This window comes from Lutra lutra, chromosome 4 (genome assembly GCF_902655055.1).
Source record: "Lutra lutra chromosome 4, mLutLut1.2, whole genome shotgun sequence".
NCBI classification, from domain to species: domain Eukaryota; kingdom Metazoa; phylum Chordata; class Mammalia; order Carnivora; family Mustelidae; genus Lutra; species Lutra lutra.
The window spans coordinates 8,723,164-8,746,496 of NC_062281.1; the positions used below are offsets into that span (position 1 = coordinate 8,723,164).

General features: G+C 51.9%; 1 protein-coding gene across 1 annotated transcript in view; it reads left to right on the forward strand.

Annotated features, from left to right (window-relative positions):
- The window catches only part of ST3GAL1 (ST3 beta-galactoside alpha-2,3-sialyltransferase 1), an 87,560-nt gene that overhangs the window by 45,769 nt on the left and 18,458 nt on the right, over nt 1–23,333 (forward strand). Inside the window, 1 exon segment of the mRNA XM_047723769.1 lies at nt 3,531–3,585. The gene's annotated coding sequence lies outside the window, so the exon portion shown is untranslated.

Here is a 23,333-nt window from a genome sequence, read left to right on the forward strand (position 1 = left end):
CTCCCAGTCCTGGAAGCCGGAAGTCCAAGGTCAAGGTGCTGTCCTAGTTGTTGTCTCCTGAGACTTCTCTTCCTGGCTTGTCGACCGCTACCTTCCCGCTGTGTCCTCGCTGGCCTTTCTTTCATGGGTGCGCTCTGAGTGCTCTTCTGTATCTCTTCTTTTTCTTACAAGGCTGCCAGTCTGTGGGCTTAGGACCCCCCTTATGACTTCATCTGACCTCAGTTACCTCCCCATGGGCCCTGTCTCCCAATACAGTGATGTTGGGGAGTAGGGCTTCACAAGGATGCACTGAACAGAAGCTAGGCTTCTCTTAGTGCTTGGTTGTAGCTTGTCCCACATTAGACTTGAGTATTTCCCTGCAGTGGTGATTTCTCAAAACATTTATCTCTAAGTCCTTGGCACCTACCCCTTGGTGCAGACCAGGTGCTCAGAAAGTACATTTTTGGAATCCCAAAGCGAAGCAGGAGGCAGTTAAGGGGGGCCAACCAGGTTTGGGGAGCCCGGGGCATTGCTAACCTGTTGTGACTTTAGTCACATCACCAGGATCCATCAGTTCAGGAAAGTATTTTGCAATGGCAAGATTTCATTCTCTGTATGGCTGAAGAGTATTCCCTAGTGTGTATGCACCGCACCTTTCTCCAATCTTCTATTGAGGGACACGTGGGCTGCTCCCATAATTTGGCTAATGTAAATAACGCTGTATGGAGTAATGTATAGAATTGTTGAATCACTACATTGTACACCTGAAACTGATAAAACACTGGGTGGTAACTACACTGAAATTAAAAAAAAAAAAAAAAAAAAAACAATAAGAAAGAAAAGAAAAAAAGAAAAGAAAAGAAAAGAAAAAGGCCAAAAATTGCGCCAGCAAAATCTCAGGAGATTTCACTTCCTCAGGGCCTTACATGCTGATGCCAAGGTAATTGGGCAATGTTGAGAACCAAAACCGACTCCAAGAGATCTTTTTACAAAGATTCTGTATGGAAGTCCAAAGTGGCAGTGATTCTCCAAACCCCCTCCCACGCGTACTGTCTCCACCAGTAAAGCACCGTGATGACCCCGCCTGACACGGCTGGGTGTGGGTGGGCATCAGGAGAACTCACTCCTACTGCCTTGTGTCTGGGAAAGCTTCTGGGTCTTGCTCATGAGTCTGGGTGTTCAGCTCAAATGGCCACTCAGAAAGAACAACCAGGCTCGGAGCCAGTGGTGGGATTTGGTGGTGACCCTCCAAACTCCATGTTTGTTTCTTTTTCTCAATCACATCTGGCCTTGCTTAGGAAGGGCTGTGCCTGCGGGTGTTTGTTTAGCAAAGGGATCCATCAGCTAAGGAGAAAAAGATCAGGGACATAGGGACAGCCTGCCTTTCGAAGTCACCGCCTGATGTGGCTCAGCTCAGGTCAACAGTGTCCGGAGTGGTGGCACCATGTACACATCCTGGGCCTCCTCCCAGCTCACTGCTAGTTAATTATTGGCACGATGAATAATTTAGTGCATTTGGACTCTCACAGGCTCAAGTTCCTCATCTGGGCAATGGGAGCAAAATGACACTTTCCATAAGATGTGTCACATCTGGGCTGGAGTAGATGATGACGATGGCGATGATGGTGACGATATGATGATGTTGGTGATATGATGATAGTGATGGTGTTGTGATGATGGTGATGATACGGTGATAATGTTGGTAGAGACAGGATGATGGTGATGGTAATGATGGTGATGGCAGTGATGATGATGTTGATGGTGAGGATGATGAGGATGATGATGATGATGGTGATGGAGATGATGATGACAATGATGCTGATGGTGATGATATAATGATAGTGATGGTGGTGTGGTTCTTATGGTGACGATATGGTGATGATGTTGATAGAGACAGTGAGGATGATGGTGTTGGTGAGGATGGTGATGATGATGATGATGACAGTGTTGATGATGGATGATGGTGATGATGGTGATGGTGATGGAGATAATGGTGATGATGGTGATGGTGATGGAGATGATGATGATGACGGAGATGGTGGTGGTGGTAGTGATGGTGAGGATAGCCACTTATCCCTTAGAGAGCGCTTACTATCTGCCAGGCATTCCTTAAACACTTCACATATGTTGACTTTAATTGCCTCAGCAACCTGGGAACTAGGCACTATCATTCTCCCCACCTTACAGATGACGAGACTGAGGCACACAGAAGATGCACAGCCAGGAGTGACAGGCTGGTGGTCCCCCAGCCATGGCCGCGATGGCCTTGAGGCTCACCCCATGTTAGTTACACAGGACTCTGTCGCCCTCCATGCTCCCCTGCAGGCAGTGGGAGAGAGGGTGCCTGCAACCCATGCTGCTTATTCTGGAAAGTAATTACTTTAATTAATTAAACTATTTTATACTTCTCAAAAATTTCTCCTTTTATGTTGTTCCCATGGAGATTCGGAGGCAGGCCATCCCGTCCTGAGCCTTGAGTCCCTCCTGCTGGCTGGGATGGCCTCTATGTAATATTAGCACCCATGGGCCTCTGGGTCATCCATTATTGACGTGCAGAGGTCAGTGAGCTCAGGTCCTCGGGCGCAGGTACGCTCAGGTGAGAGGGAGGGAAAGAAGCTCAGGTGGTCGTGACTATTCAGAAAGTTCTTTTCTTTCCTGCCTTGGCAGCACACATACTAAAACTGGAATCCAACAGAAACTTCTCTGCATCCCCACTTCCGGGGGAAAGCATTTTGCATGCCTCACAGGTGACAAGAGCCAAGACAGCAAGTGACTGAAGCTGCTCCAAGCTGGGGGTTATTATTCATGCTACGGGTGGAGGGGGGGCATTTTCATCCATCCTTATTACTGTTTAGAAAGTCCCTCCCCCCAGCATCTAGGGGGAAAAAAGTTAAAACAATAATAACACCTCCCTAATTCTCAGATTCATGTAACCTCTCCCTTCGCAAAATACCCAGCCGTCTGATTCCTGCTGGTTAGAATGTTCTAGAATCAGACTCTTGCCTCACTTCTGTGTGATCTGGGACTCGCCACTAGCCCTGTTGCAAGTGCACCTGAAAAGCCCTCTGTCCTCTGCCGTTGGGGCAGAATGGCTTCCAGCCCCAGCGCTCTGCTGCTCGCTGCTCCTCAGGCCCAACCAGGGCACTCTGCGTGAGCCTCAGTTTCCTCCCTGGTCTGACAGGAAGCTGGAACTGCCTCGGCTGCCATGAAAGGCTGTGGGTGTAGAGTGGCTAATCCTGCCAGGCGCATGAGGGATCCCCGAATGAGTGCACCCCCACCCCCGGTCCTGGGTCTCGGGCAGGAAGTGGTCTCAGAGATCAGGTGGTACGAGGTTTTCACTTCGGGGTTTGGAGCACAGAACCTTGCCACTCGCTCCCCTGACTCTGACCCAGCGCTCTGAAGGTAACTATTGTTCTCTCCCCTCAGCAGGGTCAGACAGGGCTCTGCCCTCAAAAGAGCACTTCCTGTGTACATGGCTGGCACTCTCCAGGGAGATCTTCATGCCTTCTCACTGTCGTAAGTCTGAGTATTCTTTTTTTCCTATTTTTCAGATAAAGAAACGGGGTCTCAGAGAGGTTAAGGAATTCCCCCGAGGTGGCACAGCTGGTAAGTGGCAAAGCTGGGATTTGAACCCTGCTCTCTGTGAATTCAGAATCTGTGCTCTTAACTGCCTGCTCTTTCTGCCTTGAACTGTGTTGAAATTGTTGCCCCCCCATCACACAAGTGGGGGAGACCTGTGACCCGGGTTTTGTATCTCCTGCGGTACCCAGGACACAGTAGGCTCTCCAGACATCCAGGATGTTTCGAAGGCAGTCCTTTCTAATCCCAGGCAGTGGGGCAGTGTTCAGGGGATGGGACATTCCTCTCATCTTCAGAAAGTTCTGGTTAACCGAGTGCGTTCCCTTTTTGCCACATTCAAACACATCAACAGGTCGCCAACACATATGGCATGAGAAATGCATTCTGTGCCTGATTATAAAGGCTGTCTCGTGTCGTACAGGCAGACCATACGGATAGATTATTTTGACAGTGGACGTGTCTTTGTGATTCAGAAAGTAGGACACTCGACTTCTCAGTGGGAAGGGGGGCAGGCAGGTGGCGGAGGTGGAGTCCAACGTGGGCCTGACGCCAACTCGGGCCCCCAGCGCCCTCCTCCCACATGCCCTTGGTGGCCTGCGGGGGGGCTAACCCACTCTCTCAGCCTTTTCTGCAACCTCACCGTGGCTCGGACCATCCCTGTTTTCTCCTGGTCCCACTGCTTCTCCCGTCCCCTCCCGCCCGTCACTGAGGGTGCCAATCTCCACTTCCTCGTCCTTGAAACCCACTCTGTTGTTTTCACAAGTTTTCCTAGAACCTGTTTGTGAAAACTCTTTGAGAACAAACAAGCCCCATTTAGTAACGTGACCGCAGATTAACTGCCTGATTAGGCCTCTGGAGTCTCAGAGAGTACTCGGTGGGGGCGGAGAGGGTGTGACTTGGCTTTGCAAACTAGCTTCCGGGGTGGTGAGACCCAAGGGCCGGTCTGAGGGATCTCCCCCACCACCTCGCAGGGAAAAGCGGTTGAAGTAGCAAGTTTCTGCTTGGGGAAGACCCGAGTTTCAAGAAAATTTGAAAACCTCTCGCTAAAAAAATATCCTCGTCCTGAAGTCTGGAGAGCTGGTTCTAGGCATGGCTCTGCCACGTGACACTATGTGAATTTTTAAAAATATTTATTTTCTATTTTATTTTGTATTATTATTTAATTTTATTGCATGCATGCATATTTTTATTTCTTTAATTTTTTTTTTTTTTTTTTTTTTTTTTTTTGCTAAGTGTGTTCCCATTGCTGGGCCTCAGTTTGTCCATATGTACAGTAGGGATTCTTGGCTGTGGTTTCCCAGCCAGAATGGCAGTGAGGTTTTGATGATACTCACACAGATGCTCCTGTTCCTGAGTTGACAAAGGAAAGCCATCAGGGCAGGGAACTGAGAAAGGGGTGGTATTTGATAAAACAACCCCATCCTCCGTGGGTACCCTGGTCGGGACAGACCCAGAGCCACACACACACACACGTGGGGGACACTGAGCCCCTCCATCCCCATGGCTGACATTCCCCCCTTCCCTGGAAGTCACTGCGAGGCTCCAGACTCTCTGGGAACCAGGCCCGTGCACCCCACCCAGGAAAGCCAGGTGTCCCCGTCCACACTGTGTGCCCCACATCCTGCCTCGGCCACAGAGGACCAACCCCCCGGGGCAGGACCCACGCCTGCATGCCGCAGCTCTCGACAGCCGCACAGATGCACAGTGTGGTTTTATGGTATTTTTGGTTTTGTTGTTTTTTCAAAAGCCAACGGAAGTCTGTAGGCCGAGCTCGGCCTTCCCTTCCTAAGGGTGGCTGATCTGCCCAGTTGGAGACAAAGAGGCCCCCCAAACAAGGGCCCGGGTTGAGAGGGCACCTGCCCCGAGCTGCACGTTGCCCTGGGCCATCCGTGGGCGGGGCTGCCTTGAGGTTCTCAGTGTCGCCATCCCATTTCCCATATGAGGACCCCGAGACCCCACAATGATCAAGGACCACCCCCTTCCACCTCTCCCTATGCACAAACCCACAGGAACCTCTGCTTTCTGAGCTCTGAGCACTTTCACCCTACCTCTGGCTCGCACATATTGTGGGAGCCCACCGTTGTCCCCCACATGGGGGACACAGCAGGCAGGGTCATAGGTGACATTTCTGCCCTCCTGGTGCAGGGAGACAAAGCCAGAAAGAAGAAATTCTGTATACAATGAAGTGTCATCTTGCGATTAAGTCTGTGATGGGAAGTGCTGTTGAACCTGGGGACAGTGACAGATATGCTATTTTAGGGTGATCAGGGAAGGCCCCTCCAAGGATCGTTTTTGGGCAAAACCATAAATATAGCCAGGGAGCAAACGATATGTATTCTAGGGTAAGAACATTCTACGCAGGAGAGAACAGCGTGTGCAAAGGCCCTGGGACCAACATAGCTACCAGCCTCGATTGTCTTCTCCATCTGCCTCCCTCCACGTGTCTGCAGGGGTGAGGCAGGTGGTTGTGGCTGTATAGCGAGAAAAATCGAACCGAACTGAATAGGGCAGAAGGAAGGTGTGTATCTAATAGGAAACTACTTGTCTCGTTCCTTAATCTTTGCACTGTTCACTCTTGGGTGACATTTGAAATAGTTCCATACTTCCAATTGTTCCTTGCTTTGTCTTTTTTCTCAAACCACATGTTTGAGCCAGACTCTGTTCCACTACTTCAGGCTTGTTTTTCTAAGCTGGACAGGAGCCTGGATTTCAAAACAACAGACATAGAGCAAGACATTGTGCTGGGGCTGTACCACAGACCTCAATCTGATCTCAGGAGAGGAAGTCCCATCCGGCAGAGCCTGGGATGGGGGTGGGCTAGGGAAAGGGCCAAGGCAGGCACGCGGGTGTCCCGGCAGGGCCATTAGTGGGCTGTGATCTTGGGCAGACTCATCTTGCCTAGGGGTTACTTCTGCTGTGATCTGTGAGGATACTGACCCCTGTCTGGCACCTGTTGGAACAGCTCATGGACCAGGTGTGCTGGAAGGAACATATTTGGAGAGTTAGGGACTCCTGGTTCTAGTCTTAGAGCAAACACAATTTTGGGCAAGTCACGTCCCCTCCCTGAGCCTTGGTTTCCCCACCTGAAAAAGGAAGCAGAGAGACATGGTCCTCCCGATGTTCCTATGTGATCCTGAAACACCACAAGCCTTTGCCTCCGAGGCAGGTGGCAGCCAGGCATTGAGATAGAGCCTTCCAGCAGCTCCCCTTTGATAATGTAGGCCTGGGGCTCTCAGCAGAGGGATGCCCAATGCCGGGGGCATGACCTTGGCGGTCCTGCCTCAGGCATTCAGTTAAGAAATTCAGGCAGCCGTCACCTCTCCTGATCTGGGCTCTGTGGCTGTGGCACCAGAAATTCATTTCCAGGAGCAGAGGAATGTCTCTCTTTGCTTGGGGCCCAGAAGGACTTATTAAGTGTTCCATTAACTGAATCTCATTCAGCTGGAAAAAGAATAATCAGAAATCAGTTCTGCCTGGTTACTGGCCTGTGAACCCCTTGAAAGTTTGCCAGAAGGAATGCTCCAAAAAGCTCCCATACATAAGACAGCCCAGCCCTTCCTGCTATCTCCCCAAGGAGCAGGCAGCGTGGGGGTCGACCAGCAAGCCCATCGTGAGTCAGCATCATTGGTGCATCCCTCTGTCCATCTACCCATTAAGCAGGCCCCCATGTGGGTACAGTACCAGAGACCTTGAACTAAATGAGACACAGCCTGTGCTCTCGGTGGCAGGTCAGGCCCTGCCTGACCACCTTCCTGGTTTGGTCGAACTCCAGAGAGTTCATGGCTGAGCTGACTATTAAGGTCACAAAAATGTAAACATTCAGAAACGTTCTCCTCTCTGTGTTAATCTGTCTTCTACAGTGTCTGCCCCAAATTCATTGGCTTGGCTTTCTTCAATCACATCAAATTCTCTTTTGCTCCCTTCCTTCCAGTACATCCTCATCTCACAAGGATTTGGGGGGAAAGGAAGGGGAGGAATCCAGGGAAGCGTTCCTGGGCAGGTGGCACTCGAGACACACAGTTCACCTGCTGGGGGACCTGTGGGCCAGAAAAGTCACTCCATCAGCAAGGGCATTATCCTGATGATAAAATACAGCGTTTTGTAGCAGACAATAAGTGAGCCATCTTTTTGGTCCCAGAAAGATACTACCTCATGTTTTACAGTCATTTTCTGCAGGCGCAATGCTGAAGAATGGTACAGATAAAGGACCGGTGGGGCCTTGCATTCTTAGCCTGCCCAGTAAGACACCTGGGAGTGCCAGAGACCCGTAGAGTAGCGCTCTTGACAATAGGGAGGTATTGAAAATGCCAGGATTTGAATCCTAGGTCTGTCACCTATTAATCGCGAGATGAGGTAAATTTGTAATTGCTCAATGTCTTTTAGCCTCAGTTTTGTTACCTGTGAAATGGGATAGTACCTACCTTTCAGATGATTATTCAAGATTATGTAAGATCGCTGTTCTAGGAACACGGTGGGGAACAGAGTCTGCGTTCAAGGAACATAGTTGTATGGAGAATCTTCTCAGCAATTCATAAGTATATCATGTTGGAAAACAGCTGGGTGAAATACAGAGTGTGACAAACATCATGATTCAGGGGTGCAGACGGCGCAGGGATAGTCTCTCCGAGGAGTTGACTTGGGACCCAGCATCCTAAGTGATGGCTAGTCTCCGGCCTGCCCACATGTCCTGTGCTTGTCGTCTTGCGGAGGGCACGCGGCTGGAGAGTAGAGTGACCAAAGAAAAGGTGTGGAGAGTGGAGTCAAAGTAGGCAAGGACCAGGTCTAGAAGGATCTTGCAAGCTTGTGGCAAGAGCCTTGGATTTCATTTCTGGCATGAAGGGAACCGCTGGAGACTTTTGAGTAGTGGGAGGCATGCTTGGAGAGGACCATGGAGGGGCTGGAAAGCTACGGTCCTGACTGAGTTTATCCTGTTCCCCTCTTGCTGACTGAGAAGCTAGCCTGTTGGTGTGTCACGGATCCTGGCAGGTGCCGTGAGGCTCCGGGATGTGGGCAAGGGCCGTCGTGAAGAGCGGGGTGAGGCGGAGATCTCATGCCTCTTACCCGCGGAGCCAGGGCTCTGAGTGACCCCTTCTAAATCTGGGGGAAGATGACAACTCAGTCAACACTCGCAAATTCAGAGCTCTGGAAACAGGAAGGAGTGAAGGTTTTGTGGGCCGGCCCCAGGTCATGGCTTATCGGAAGGCCCTCATCTCTCTATGCCTACCTGTCAAACGGAGAAAATTTGCAGCCAGGCAGAGCGGTGAGCCTCGTAAATACCAGTTGAATCTGAAGACAGTGTGCTTATTATCTGCATTAGCCAGAATACTTCACTCGAGGCAAATTATGCTCAGAGACTGAACTGGTCTTTGGCAATAATTTAACACAGGTTCACTGCAGGAATGATAATTTATAATAGTAATATTTCACAAGGCAGCAGTCTATAGGATAATGTCTCTTAATAAGCCATTAAAGAGATAACATGCTCCAACAAATAGCATGGAGGACAAGGGGAGATGGAGAGGAGAAGGGAGTTGAGGGAAATTGGAAGGGGAGGTGAACCATGAGAGACTATGGACTCTGAAAAACGATCTGAGAATTTTGAAGGGGTGGGGGGTGGGAGGTTGGGGGCACCAGGTGGTGGGTATTATAGAGGGCATGGATTGCATGGAGCACTGGGTGTGGTGCAAAAATAATGAATATTGTTATGCTGAAAAAATAAAAAAATTTAAAAAAAATTAAAAAAAAAAAAAAAAAAAAACCAGAGATAACATGCTCCAAACCAATGATCGATTACACTGTTGTTCCAGGCAGAGTAAAGTCCAGATTTAGCTGAGGTGTACCGTTCTGTGAGCTGGGGGTCTATGGAGTCAGTCCTTCCAAGTAAAAGCTGCTGGCTCGGGTCCCTCGATGCTGGGGCACGTAGCTAGTGGGCGAAAGGACTGGCGTTGACAGGCAAGTGGGGCACCACTGAAGGTTAGTGCCCCTGGCGGGGGGGAAAGGCTCACCAGGGCAGGAACGTGGGCCCTTCTCCCGAGACCGCTGAGCAGTTTAACACCACTGTCAACAGGAAATGGCCTGGCCAAGGCAGGAGCAAGTGTCCCACGGTTTCCGGAGAGCAATTCAGGGCAGCAAAGAGAAACCTCACCCAGAGCAAACACTCAGTGAGTCCTCCCAATTCTTGGTATTTAAAGTTCAAATGTCCATTATGTCATAGCCGCTACTCTATGTGTCCTTATCGCCATGTCCCCCCTAACGTGGCCACCAGCCCCCGGGCTCCCAAGTGCTCGTGGAAACAGATGTTCGTGGTGATATCCTGACACATCCTGACGTAGCTTCCTCTGGAAGTAGCTCACCCTGAGATCAGAGCAACTTTGCTGAAGTCCTAAAGAAGTGCAGTTGAAGGGGCGCCTGGGTGGCTCGGTGGGTTGGGCCGCTGCCTTCGGCTCAGGTCATGATCTCAGGGTCCTGGGATCGAGCCCCGCATCGGGCTCTCTGCTCCGCGGGGAGCCTGCTTCCTCCTCTCTCTCTTTGTCTGCCTCTCTGCCTGCTTGTGATCTCTCTCTGTCAAATAAATGAATTAAAAAAAAAAATCTTAAAAAAAAAAGTTTAAAAAATAAAAAAATAAAAAAAATAAAAAAAAAGAAGTGCAGTTGAAATCCTAACAAACCAACACGCAGCAAAGAGGAAGTGAGCTCAGCCCGATGGTCATTGTTCTAGGTTTTTGATTATTCCTTTTCTTGGCAGAACGTAGCAATTGTTTAGCTCTGGTACACACACACACATAGACACAGACACACACAGACAGACAGACCAACACACACACACACACCCTGACCACCCACCAGTGTCTTTCCGGTGAAAGATGCTGTTGGTCACTCACTACGGCAGGGAAGGAGAAGGTGTGAAGGGGCAGGACCCCAGAAGTCCAAAGAAAGGAGCAGAAGGAAGCATGTGGGATGCCCTTTCTCAGGATCTGGCCCCTCATCCCACCCAGTGCTGTATATCTAGAGGGAGCAGTGGTTTATCTCGGTGTCCCTTACACAAGCCCATGTGCTCCCTGATCGGCCCAGGACACACAAAGACAAGGAAGTCTTCACGGGGTCCCTCAGCAGACAAAATAGTCTCTCCTTTGCCATGACTTCAGTACCACCCAAATCAGCGAAACCCCCCTTTTTTTCTGCGGGCAGAGGTTGGGTCAGTCTGTGCAGATGCTGTCCTGACCCCTGACCACATTACCTGCCTCGCATGTTGTGTGGATATCTTCAGACTCTGAATTTAGCACAGCTCAATCTACACACATAAGAAGATTTGTGGATTTAAATTCCTTTTGTGCGGCTCAAAATATGAAAATATATCAACTGCTTCTCATATGACCCTAATCCTGCTTAATCACGTTTCTCAGACGTGCTTCCCCAAAGCGCTCGCCCTGCACCTCGCTCACTCTTTGTGCTGCAGGGAATCTCTGTTTTCCCTTCCAGCAAGCAAGAGGTACCGGGTAAGGAGAGGAGGACTGTCAAGCCCAAGAAGGGGGTTCTCTCCAGCTGTCAGCACTGCCTGGGTGTGGAGGACCTGGGCAGACAGATGGTCAAGTCAGCACAGGAAGGAGTGGGGAAACTGATCCTGATGGAGATGGGCTTCCCAAGGCACGAAGATGGAGACAGGGCTGGTCTCAGACTTCAGGGGGCGTATGTGCACCCTGTCCAGTCTGACTTCTTGATGCCGGTTGCATCACTACTCTCTGCTGCTCAAAAACCATCAGTAGTGGCTCCCCGATGCCTTTAGCCCAAAGCCCACGTTCCTAAAGACTTCGAGAGCTGGCCCCACCCACTCAGGGCACCCTGATTTCCCTAACTGGGCCAGGCGTCCCCATCACCACGGCCACCACAACCCTGCATTTTACGAAGCTGCCTGCTCTACTCTACCCTCTCCACCCCACTTAGTCTCCACAAACACCTCCTCTACGGAGCCTTCCATCTTCCTTCCAAGTTGCTGGGGCTCTTAGCAAGTGTTCACGCCTTGGAGGTGCATGTGACTTGGGAGAAGACAGGTCCGTGTGTGAACTGCCATGTGCTGGATCCTGGAGCTGGTCCAGTCTGGCTTCCTTAGCTCGAGGCGAAGAGAGACATATCGCCTGGGATGTGCAGGGCAGTACAGGTGTCCTCACAGATGAGAGGTAAGGGCCAGGTAAGAGATGCCTAGGTGAGGGACCAGCCAGAGTAGCACTGAAGAGCAGACTCGGGAATCAGCCCAGCCCTTTCTAGCCATGTGACCCTGAGAAAGTACCCTGAGACCATGGGCCTCAGCTTTCCCATCTATAAAATGGGACTGATCGATACCACTTTCCCCATAAGACCTGCAACCGCCTCTCTCATGCCCTGGCTAGTCCCTAAGAAGTTGTGTAGCCTCTCAGAGCCCAAAGACCTCCCCCCCTGCACAGCAGAGGGACGGGTACCTGTCCCAAAGATCCTCTGGGCCCCTTTCAGGAACCCAGCACAAAAACGTGCCAGATACTGAACTGCCAGATGGGCAGACTGTGCACAGGGAAGATGGGGAGGTGGTTGAGGCTGCCAAGCCATTATCGAGATAAGGAGGAGACCCCGCCAGTGTTAGAGATGTTCTGTGGGCTTTTGTCCGCCGACAGAACCATGAGGATTCTCTGACAGCTCGATACTGAAGCTGAGCAGGAGTGAGAGGGCCGGTGAATGGGAGAGGCGGGTGAGTCCGTGACAGGGAGGGGCTGCACGGTGGCTGGGGGTCAGGCCGCAGCCAGCACTAGGGGCAGCCGTGGGCTGTAGGGGCCTGGCCCTGTGGCTTGCCCACATCAGCTGCTGCTTCCTGTGGGAGGCGGGGCTGGGAGGTGGCTCAGGTTATCACTGGGGAGCCTGGGACCCAGCCTGTTAGAGTGCCCCCTAGTGGGACCTGGAATGTGGGGAGCCTGGAGCCTGAAGGGAGCCCAGGGGGAGCCTCTGGCTCTGGGGCTGGCACAGGCCATTTCAGTGGGAGACCTCCTGATGGGTGAGTTCCTGGGCAGCAGGGCTGGGATTTTCCAGAAAGATCAGCTACCCAGGGCGGGAGGGGAGCCAGGGCTCTGGGCGTCCAGCTAGCCCAAACCAGCTCTTCGTGCGAACCCTCTGAGGCTGCCAGGGCCGTTCCTCGAGGTGCAGGGCAGGACCCTGGGCCACAGGTGCTGCCCAGCAGGATGCCGATGGTGCCCTCGGCAGGGGCCACTTGTGGCAGCTTGTGAAAGGGGTGTTTATAAGGATGTAGTTGGGCAGAGAAACCACGGGGACCGGACCATCCCTAGAGATGGAGACTGTGGAATGTTTTGAACCCTAGGGCGAAGGAGGCAAGAGGATGAGATCAGAGATGTTGCTAAGACCCCGAGACAGAGCCAGTGTAGGCGGCGAGTGGCCAGAGCCCCCAGCGTCTGCCCCCTTTCTCTCCAGTCTCCCACCCGCATTCCCACGGGCCAGCCCCCCAGGAAGCCTGGCAGAGTGGGAGCCTGTGCAGGCCCTAAGGCCAGCCCCTGGGCACGGAGCAAGGTGGGAAAGGCGGAGGGAATACCAGATGCCCAGCTCCCCGCCTAGCCCCCCAGAAGACTTGGGTGCACACATTCAGCACCCCTGACAGACAGGGCCAAGCAGGGTTGACACTGGGAGGTGCCATCTCCTCAGGCCTGACTTTGCATCCTACCAGTGTGACTTGGGCAAGTCTCGACCTCCCTGAGCCTAATCTGGAAACGTCACTGTGTCAAACCCCGCTGGGGCTGCCTGTGGCTCCCAGAATGTGGCCCCAGCTCGCCTGCCAGCTCCATCTTGCATCATTCTCTCCGGCGTTAGCTTGGCTTGGTCTTCTCTCTTTCAGTTCCTTCAGACTCACCTGCTGTTTCCTACAGACCTCTTGCCGCTGAAGCTTCCCCAGCCCAGAGGCTCTTATCTTCTCTGCCTAGTTACCCATCTGCCATGCAGGCCTCAGGCCATTACCACTTCCTAGGGATACCTGCTAGCTGCACCCAATGCCCACTTCTCTGTAATGCTGAAGATGGTTGTACCAGTCAGGATTCTCTGGGGAAAAAGTTCCCATAGAATACAGGGGTACGCATGTGTCAGGAACTGGCTTATGTTTTGTGGAACGGTCAACTTCAAAATCCATAGGGCAGGACAGTAGGCTGTAGACTCAGGCAGGATTTGATTACTCTGTTACAGTTTTGAGAGAAAATTCTTTCTCCGGGAAGCCTCAGTTTTTGCCCTTACACCTTCAACTGATTAGATGGGGCCCACCCACATTTTGGCAGATCATCTCCTTCACTTAAAGTCAGCTGATTATAGGTGGCCACCAGATCTATTAAATGCCTTCACAGCCACACCTAGACTAGTGTTGGACCAAACAATAGGGCATCATGGCCTTGCTGAGTCGACCCACAGAATTGATCCATCACAGCCTTTCTTAAGTCTTTGCGTGATTCCTTAATAATCTCAGCCTCGGCCCCATCTGTAAGGTTAGGTTTCAGGAGGTCCCAGCAGTGGACAGAGCGGCTGCTGCCTGGCTATGCCCTGCAACGGTTGGGTGAGAGAATCACGGGGAGAGAGAGGATCTGCGGGGGGGGAGTGGCGGGGCGCAGATTAGAGTGACGTGTCTGTCTGGGGCACGGTAGCCGTGTGTGATGAGCACTTCGCTTCGCACAGGCTGTGCCTTCATGCTGCACCCCACCTCCTCCCCCACAGTGGACACACCTGCATTTTAGTTCCTCAAATGTACGGTGACACCAGGGCAAGGTGAAATTCCCCCAACATCCGTGTTGATGTCAGCTATCTTTTACTGAAGGTCAGGATCACTCTAGACACTTTCCTAGATCCATAATCCCTTAGCATTGATCCCGAAACATGTTATATACTCAATATTCTAGGTAACACTTTTATAATGTGGGGGCTGCCTGTTGTAGTCCGTTTGGAAACTGACCATCAGCACTAACCACATTGTATGCATTAATTTTTTTCTCTGAACAGAGTCTGGGGTAAGCAGGGGTTGGCCTCGCTGTCCCATTGTATGGAGGACGAACTGAGGCCCAGAGATGTGGACTGGCCTAACGTCCTGAGGTGGCGCTGTGTCCCTGTAGGACCAGAGGGTTGCTACCCCAGGAAGGGGGCTGTCTCCTTCGTCCTCCATCACCTGGGAGGCACAGGGAGGAGAGAGGCCTCAGGGTCAGCACAGCTGCTGGCTGGGTTAATTAGAGACCTGGTTTTTACTCTGGAAGGAGATAAGCAGCCACTCCCCACTCTACAGTGTTGGGGAGCCTATCATCCCTATTCACCTCTGTGTGTCTGGGGCCCCCTCTCAGGCATCCCCTCAGTGTGGCCAGGCTCCTCTCAGGTGATGTTTGGTGCCAGCGACAGGGTCTGGTTGCAGCGCGGCTGATCCTTCCTGGCCCAAGGGAGGAGCAAGGCATTGAGGGCATCCAGGTCTGGGCCGGGCCGTGGGGATCCGGCTGCCAGCTTTGGGGCTAACTTGGAGCTGGTGGAGCTGAGCTGGAGTGAGCCCGGCGGGAGAGAACCAGACAAGCAGAGAGGGCTCGCGCTCGCCCCATTGGGACTGCCCTGTGGGGCCCTGCACCTCGCTTGACGTTCAGATGCCAGACTCAGGGCAGGGCAGACCCCTGGACACCCCCCACTGGGGTCAGCCTCACCTGCCACCCCTCTTCACCACTTACCAGTGGAGGGTCTTGACCGCTGGGACCTCTGTTCCCGCCTCCAAAAGATGGAGGTGATTCCCGGCTCCAGCACCATGATTGTTGTGGGCTCCGGGCTCCGATGCACTGTCCTGCTTAGAATAGGGTCCACCAGGGGCGCCTGGGTGGCTCAGTGGGTTAAGCCTCTGCCTTCATCTCAGGTCATGATCTCAGGGTCCTGGATCAAGCCCCGCATCGGGCTCTCTGCTCAGCGGGGAGCCTGCTTCCCTCTCTCTCTGCCTGCCTCTCTGCCTACTTGTGATGTCTCTCTCTCTCTCTGTGTCAAATAAATAAATAAATAAAATATTAAAAAAAAAAAATAGGGTCCACCAGAGAGAACCTCTCCTTGCTGCTACAAGATCACCTCCTGCCCTGCGGCCCCTTCAGAGGCAAGGGCGGTGTTTACCCCCCATTTATAGATGAGGGACTCGAAGCTTAGGCGGCCCAGGTTTCGACCCTGGGGTCCCACTGCCAGGGGCTCAGGGACTTCGGACTTTCCTGCAGGGCCGCACCCCTGGTAGCAGCAGCTGGACCAGCTCTCAGACCTCGCCACCTCGGCCTCTGCTGATTCTTGCTCCGTTTCAGCTTAGCTGGCGGCAGCTTCCGAGCTCCTTCCTGGGGAAGTGTAGAAACTGCCCAGCCAGGGGTAGCTGCGTGACCAGAGAGGTTCCATCTCTGAGAACAGGCATGCACTTGGACTTCGGGGCCTGGTTCCCCTCTCAAGTCTGGTGCCTTATCTCTGGGTCATCGGACAAGTCACTTCCCCTCTCTGAGCTCAGCTTCCACATCTGTTAGCAAATATGGGACAGAAACGTAGGGGTGGGCGTGTCGGTGTTCCTTGCAGGACACTGAACCCATGGCGCTAATAACACCCAAAATTCAGGGAGCACTCAGGGAGTGCCATGCACCTCTCTGTGCGACTGACCTACCTTGACTCATGTTTTTCTCGATCCAACCCTGGGAAGTAGGTATCATACTTATCCCCAGGCTATGGATGAAGAAACCGAAACAGAAACTTGTAGCAAAAGGATTAGATTCCGGGGATCCGGTGCTTGCAAATTTATTGGAAAGGTGACAGGAAGGGAGTCCTTGTCCCATGGCTCCAGGCCGAGGTCCGGAGGCCGGGAAACTACAGGAAGCCAGCCCGGAGGTGAGGGAGGCAGGTGGTTCTGGGTCCAGGGCTCAGACCACGAAGCAGCCTCCACTGCTGTGGGAGGGAGGACGGCCCTGCCTCCCTTTTGCCTGCCCAGCGATTACTGGCCAAATCGCAGTGGTATCCAGAGCCCTACAGGCAGGGGAAGCTGGGAAATGTGGTTTCCAGACTTTCAGGCCCTGCAGTAGGGGAGAGGGCACGGAGGAGGGAGGGAAGAGTCCTCACACCCCTAGACTGTATCCAGCCTAAGGGGCCTTGCAAGCTGTGAGAAATGGGATGTCCCAGTGGCCCCGATGGCAGACACGGTAGGCACTCGGAGCAATAACCTTTGCACAGAGAGCTTGGGCCACATGGACTGCAAGGACTCTGCTAGCTTCTAGCCCCTTCATTGCTTTGGGGCCCCTTCCCTGCAGGTTCTCAGAGGTCACGGCCAGTAGAACGGCAGGCGGTCCCTCAACGGACGTAAGCCACTCGTGCAGCAAGTTGGGATCGTCATTGTCTTAATGTCCCTTGGTGCTTTTGTGCCTGATTTCGTTTGTTCTTTTAAATAGCCCTGCCAGGAAGGCAAACCAGGGCTTCTGCTGGATTTTTTCCTTTCTTTCTCTCTCTCTCTCTTTTTAAAAAACAAATGAGGGCCTGGGCCTGGGGGAGGGCTGAGAATTGACATTTATAACCAACCCTGTGCCGAAGACTGGCTGGTCGCTTCTGTGCACGTCCTTTCAATCTACCGGGACCCTCGGGGGTGGGCGTTATTCATCCCACTTCTTGAATTCAGAAACTGATATCAGAGCAACGGAGTGCCTTTCCCATGAGCCCACAGCTGGGAATGGACGGAATCAGGATTTGAACCCTGGTCTGTCTGTGCGTTTTCTCTTCCAATAGCTGTTGACCGTGACCCGATAGCAGGTGCCTCACGGAACCGGACTAGGCAGATGCCGCATGTCCAGAGAAGAGGTCAGGGCTGGGTAGCCATGCAGGAAAGAATGGCTCTTCTTTGACGGAAGGCTTGAGGCCCTTCCAGTCAGTTCTATATCCCATGCCACCCTGGGCCACCATGTGAAGCAGTCCAGGCACCCAAAGCCAGGACAGAGGGGGATCCTGTTTTCAAGATCGGAAGACTCCTGGATGCCGGATCCTCATCACTGCTCATCCGTGTGCTCAGGATGGGTTGAGCTGGGAAGTCATCCTCGCTGCATGTCCTAAAGCTGGTGTGTGTGGACGATGAGTGAAAGCAGATGGAGCCGGGGCGGGGGAGGGGAAGTCGTGGCAGACGAGCGCGGCTGCAGCTGCCACCCTCTGCCTGTTGATTTGCCGCCCTCCCTCCCTCCATCTGCTCGCTCGGCCGCTATGAGGCCGTTTGTTTGGCACCTGTGGGGCTTCTCTGGGCCTGCCCTCTTCTCCAGATTTTCTGAGCTCCCCCAACACCCAGGACTCCAGGCCAGGCACCGGAAAGACCCTGTGGCCTCTATGTCCAGCGGTGGCAGAGGCCTGTAGACCATTCCTCCCTCCGAGGACCGAAAAAGTGGAATGAGCTAGAAACCCAGCTCATGAAGAGGACAGCCACAGCAGCCAGGAGGTGAGAGGCGAAGATCCATGAAAGGAAGGAGATGAATGGGGGGAGCCTGGTACTCCAGCTCCCTCCCTGCAGGAGGGCTGTGCTGGCTCATAAAAGTCTCCAGAAGCAAGCGGAAAGCAGCAGCAGCAGCAGCAGCTCAGTGTTGGGCCGTCTCACAAACTGGGAGTAAAACAAATTAAATTAAATTAAAAATAGAACCCAGGACCGCCGGGTCAGCCTAAACCTAAGCGACCAAGAACCTGGAGCAAAGGGAACCACGGAGAAAAGAAGAAATACTCTGCATCCCTTCTTCCTTCCAAGCATCTGTCAGTAGTTCAGCTGCCTGGGACCAGAGCCTGAGAGACCAAGCTGCAAAGAGCAGCTGAGAGACTAAAAGGCTAGACCCAGCTTTGGATAGCCTCACGGGACAGGGGAGATCGGAGGTGAGAGCACGCAAGGAAGACAGGCCTTGGTAGACATCCCAGATAGCCTTTGAGAAGGGCCGTATTCTGTAAGTGGGGGTAAACCAGAAACAAGTGGGGGTAAACCAGAAATAACCAGTTGCTGTGAAAACTGAAACATGGCCCCAAGGCACCCGCTCACCACCTGGAACAAAGTCACATGTCCCTGCTCCACCTGCTGACCAGGAGAAAGCACCTTCCTCTATGAATAAGGACAGCCTGCTCTGGAATCTCTGGACTTTTGGCACACAGTATGCACCATTGCCAGTCATGCCACGGGACAGAACCAAATGACCAAAGGGAGGTAAAGAGAGAAAACAGACAACAGAAATAGACCCACATGTTCCCCAGATGTCACAAGGTGCAGACAGAATCTTTGAAATCACTGCAGTGCATAATTGCAGGAAGAGGGACAAGGTGGGGAATTTTACCTGAAAAGAACAGAGCTTATAAAAATTTTGCTCAGATGGAAATTCTAGAACTGAGCAGTACAGTAACCAAAATTAACAATACCCTAATTCAAACAACAGAAGAGGATGTGAACAAGGTAGGGTCCATCTCAAGAAATTGGAAAGATTGCCCAAAGGAATGACAAGGAGACAATGAAGATGAGAGCAGGTATTAATGAATTAGAGGGTTGGCTGTGGCTACACAGAAAGATCCGGGAAGAGGTAGAAGGCTGGGTCAAAGTGCTGGCTCTGCCACCGTCTCGCTGTGTGACCTTAGACAAGTCACTTGCCTTCTCTGTGCTTCCATTTCCAATGTCAGGGAAGTAAACATGATTATCCATTTTGCCCAGTTGAGTGAAGATCATGTGGAGGACAGTTGAGGCCCCTCCGTGTTGGATGTGCTGATGTTACTAGCAGCCCTCCTGCAGGAGACTGTGCAGCGAGCTAGGAGGGCATCCCAGCCTGGGGAGAATTGTGCACGTCAGCAGGTGTGAACATTCAGAAACCTATACTGTTCATTCACCTCATTCCCCAAGCATTTGAAACAGTTCATCTGAGTGTGGCTGGTCATTGCCAGCATCTCCTTGTGGCCAGGTAGGCTTATCTTTGTTAGGGACCTTCTTTAGAGAAACCTTGACTTTCTGGACTCTTGAAAGGGTGCTGATGTGTATTCAACATTGTTCCGGCGACCCCTGTAGATGGTCACAGATGCATTCTCAGTGCCCACTCCAGGACAGGTGGACCTTGGAGATAATGCTGGGTTCAGTTCCAGACCAACGCAATAAAGTGGATATTGTAACGAAGTGAGTTAGAAGAATTTCCTGGTTTCCCAGTGCCTACAGAAGTTGTGTTTATATGGTAGGAATCTATTAAATGTGCAATAGCATTATATCTTTAAAAACAAAGATGGGTACCTTAATTTGAAAATACTTTATTGCTGAAAAGTGTTTACCATCCCCTGAGCTTAAAGCTTGTCACATCACCAGTCACAGATCATCTTAACAAATACAGTAATGAAAACATCAGAAATACTGCAAGAATTACCAAATATCACGTGGAGATGCCAAGTGGGCATATTGGGAAAATGCTGCCTGTAGATGTGCACCACACAGGTAGGGGTGCCACAAACCTGTCTGTAAAAAGCACCAATCTGCAGAGCAGGACAAACAGGATATGCCTGTCCTCCAGGATGTGGCTGCGAGACTTCAGCCTCTCTGCTGGCGGGACAGGGAGCCGTGTCCTTCCCCTGCTTTGTTTTGTGGAGGCATGGCTGTCCTCCCTCCCCAGGCACTTGGCATCGTGGTCTCAGTTCCATTTCAGGAAACCAGGGCTGGCATTCCCTCTGGTGCTACAGGCTGCCTCAGTTACTGGAGCGCAGGGAAGTCATGAATTCCTCGTTTCTTCCCAGAGGCCGGGAAAGAGGGTGGAAGGGTGTTCTTGCTTTTCCACTGTAGCTTATCTAAAGGCTTTGGAAAACATTAATGGATACCAGCTCAGGAGCCTCTGATGGCCAGTGGGATCCAAGTGCATGCTCTGGTCTTGGAGATGTGGCTCCCAGCATGTGCTGAGTGGACAGGAGGGGGGTGTCGTGGTTTCCTTGCCTCTGCAGCCCAGCCTTGCCCTCTCTCTCTACTCTCACCCCACCCCAGCATCAGCTGAGACCATGAATACCTCCCTCGAGGAGCCAGGACGTTATCAGGAACCTGGCCCCTCATTCAGAATTGTATTTGGTCCCTGTGGTTCAACAACAGTCATTTATTTGAGTGACCTTGTCTCTGAGTTTGGCTTCAGGATTCAGAGTCAGCGAGACGGTCTGGGGCCGTGCTCGTTACCGAGACAGATGCAGTAAGACTGTGTTGCTCTTCTGCTCAGACCCTTCCGCGGGTCCCTGGGTCACACAGAGCAAACTTGGTCTTGCGTAATGACTTCCACAGGCCCATGTTTTCTGCCTCACCCCACACCCACCTGTTCTTCTTCTTCCCATTAATGCAGGGGTACCGGCCTCCTTTCTCCCAAAGGCATCATTCCGAAGATGCCTAGGAGGCTCCCAACGTAGAATCTTTCATGATGTGTCTCAACCACCTGTCCCAGAGGCTGACCCATCACAGGCCCCTAGAAAATAGGTAGTGAGTGAATCGGATGACTGGACAGAGTTTACCTGGTTGAAAGCCCAGAAAAGTGGACAGAATTGGTATTTCCTCATTTCTCAATTGAAGAAATGGTTCAGGGAGGGCAGGCTTACATCTCTGTTCTGAATTGTTGGCCCTTGCCTTTCCCTTCATTCCTTTCTGGATTTCTTCATGCTCTCTGGATACCAGGTGACAGGGACCCAACAATGAATGAGAGTGAGCTCCTATCCTCACGGGTCTCCCAGCCCAGCGAGGAGGCAGATGAGTGAACAGTACTGGTGGAATGGAGCCACCACACTGTGGAGGCCAGGAGAGGACACTTCTCCTGCCAGGAGAGGGCAGGCCTTTCTCCAGGAGTCAGTACCAGCTGATCCGTGAGGAATGAGAAAGAGCAGGCTGGGTGGGTTGGACTTTCTGCACTGCGGGGTCAGCCAGGGCAGGAGCAGCTGTGACCTGTGGGTCAGTCATATTGCTTCGAGTTTTATATAAGTAGTCTGCTTTACGCAATAAAGGGGATTTATTATCTCACGTCATTAAACTGTTGAGGTGTAGGGTGGGCTGCAGGTATGGCTAGATCAGGGAGTCAGCACCACTTGACTTGGCCCTGTTCAGCAATCACCTCTTCCACATGAGCTATTAAAATGGCCAGCACATATTATATGTTGGCTAATTGAATTAAAATAAAAACAAATTACACAGTAAAAAATAATAATAATAATAAAAATAGAAAATGGCCAGCATGATCCTGACTTTTATATGCAAAATTCAAACAGCCAGAGCAAAATAAAGTTTATTCCCTCCCTACAAGTCAGGGGATTTAGTATGATCGGTTGACTTAGGACACGTACCCATCCCAGGACCCAGAGGGCTGGGAATCTTCTACCAGACACATTCAGTCAGAGCCCAGCCTGGAAGATAAGCAGGTTAATCTCACTCCAGTGATGGAGCTGCTTCTTGCTAGAGGAGCAGGGGGTGGCTGGAAGGGATGACTCTGGGCACCACTGGGTTATAAATATGAGGCAGGTTGTCTTGAACACTGAGGAATGGAGAAGTAGGAGAGTCGAAATGGCCTTGCCAACTGAACTGAAGAGTTGAGGGAGTTCTAGCACACGTAAGCCTTGGATGTTTCCAGGAAGGCCTTTTGGATTTAACCCGATTTTGGAGCACCCCCTCTTTTCTACCAAAAGGTAATCAATAACCCTTCAAAAGTCACTTTCCTGGAAAAAAAGACATCCTGCTCGTTGACATTTATACAACAAGGATGGGGATGAACGGACCAGACAGAGACTGGGTCGGGGGGGAGGAGGACACATTCCAAGCGAAGACCAAAGTCATCACGCTCAAGTGAAGAGATGTGACCAGCACAAGGGCAGTGCATTCTGGGGGCTCGTGTTAGGGACATCTGAGGAGTCCCTATTTGCTGTATTTGGTGGAAATGGACTCCCCCTTTATGTTTTCCAACTAAAGACCAGTAGAGAGAGAGGATGTTGCTCCCGGAGCAGACGATCCGCCCCCCGCCCCGTTCCTGGCACCCCGCCCCTCCATGCACATGGAATTAGAGGCCTGTGGAGCTGGATTTGGGTCCTGCTTCCTCCTTTCTCTGGGACCTTGGGCAAGTCATTTAATCTTGTTGAATCTCAGTTTATTCTGAGGACAAAACGGGGACCCCCCTCTCTGGCTGGCAGTATACTTTGAGGACTGCTGGAGGAAGGAGACACATGCGTGGCCCATCATGTCTGGCTTTGAGTGAATCATCCAGGAACACTCACTCATGTGTGCATCGAAAAAGAAGCAGCTTAGCAATTGCCCAGTACATCCCAGCAGCTCAGCCGTAGCATTTTACCTTATCTTTGTAACCACTGGTAAGTGGAGGTGTCGTTTTCCCATTTTACAGAAGAGGAGGCTGAGGGCCGGGCTGACTGACTAACTTTGCAACTTGAACCTGAGCCGGCTAAAGACCACTCTGTAGGCTAATAGGCAAAGCTTGAATGCCAAGGGGGGGCAGAAGCCTACAATTCTTACTGAAATTCAGAACCTGAAGGAGAGTGAAGGAGGGAGTAGCACATCCTTGGCAGGTACTCAGCAGTCTCTGTGTCCATTCCACTGTGCGTGCATCATTGACTCGTTGCACAGATTTTGATGGACTGCTTTAAATGGACCTGATTCTGGTTGCGGGAAAGATAGTGGGGCGGCCCCTGTGTCCCTTAGCAAACCTTGAAGAATGGGTGTTAACATCCCATCATACACATGCACACACCAAGGCTCAAGAAGGTAAAGAAATGGTCCAGAGCCACCTGCCCCGT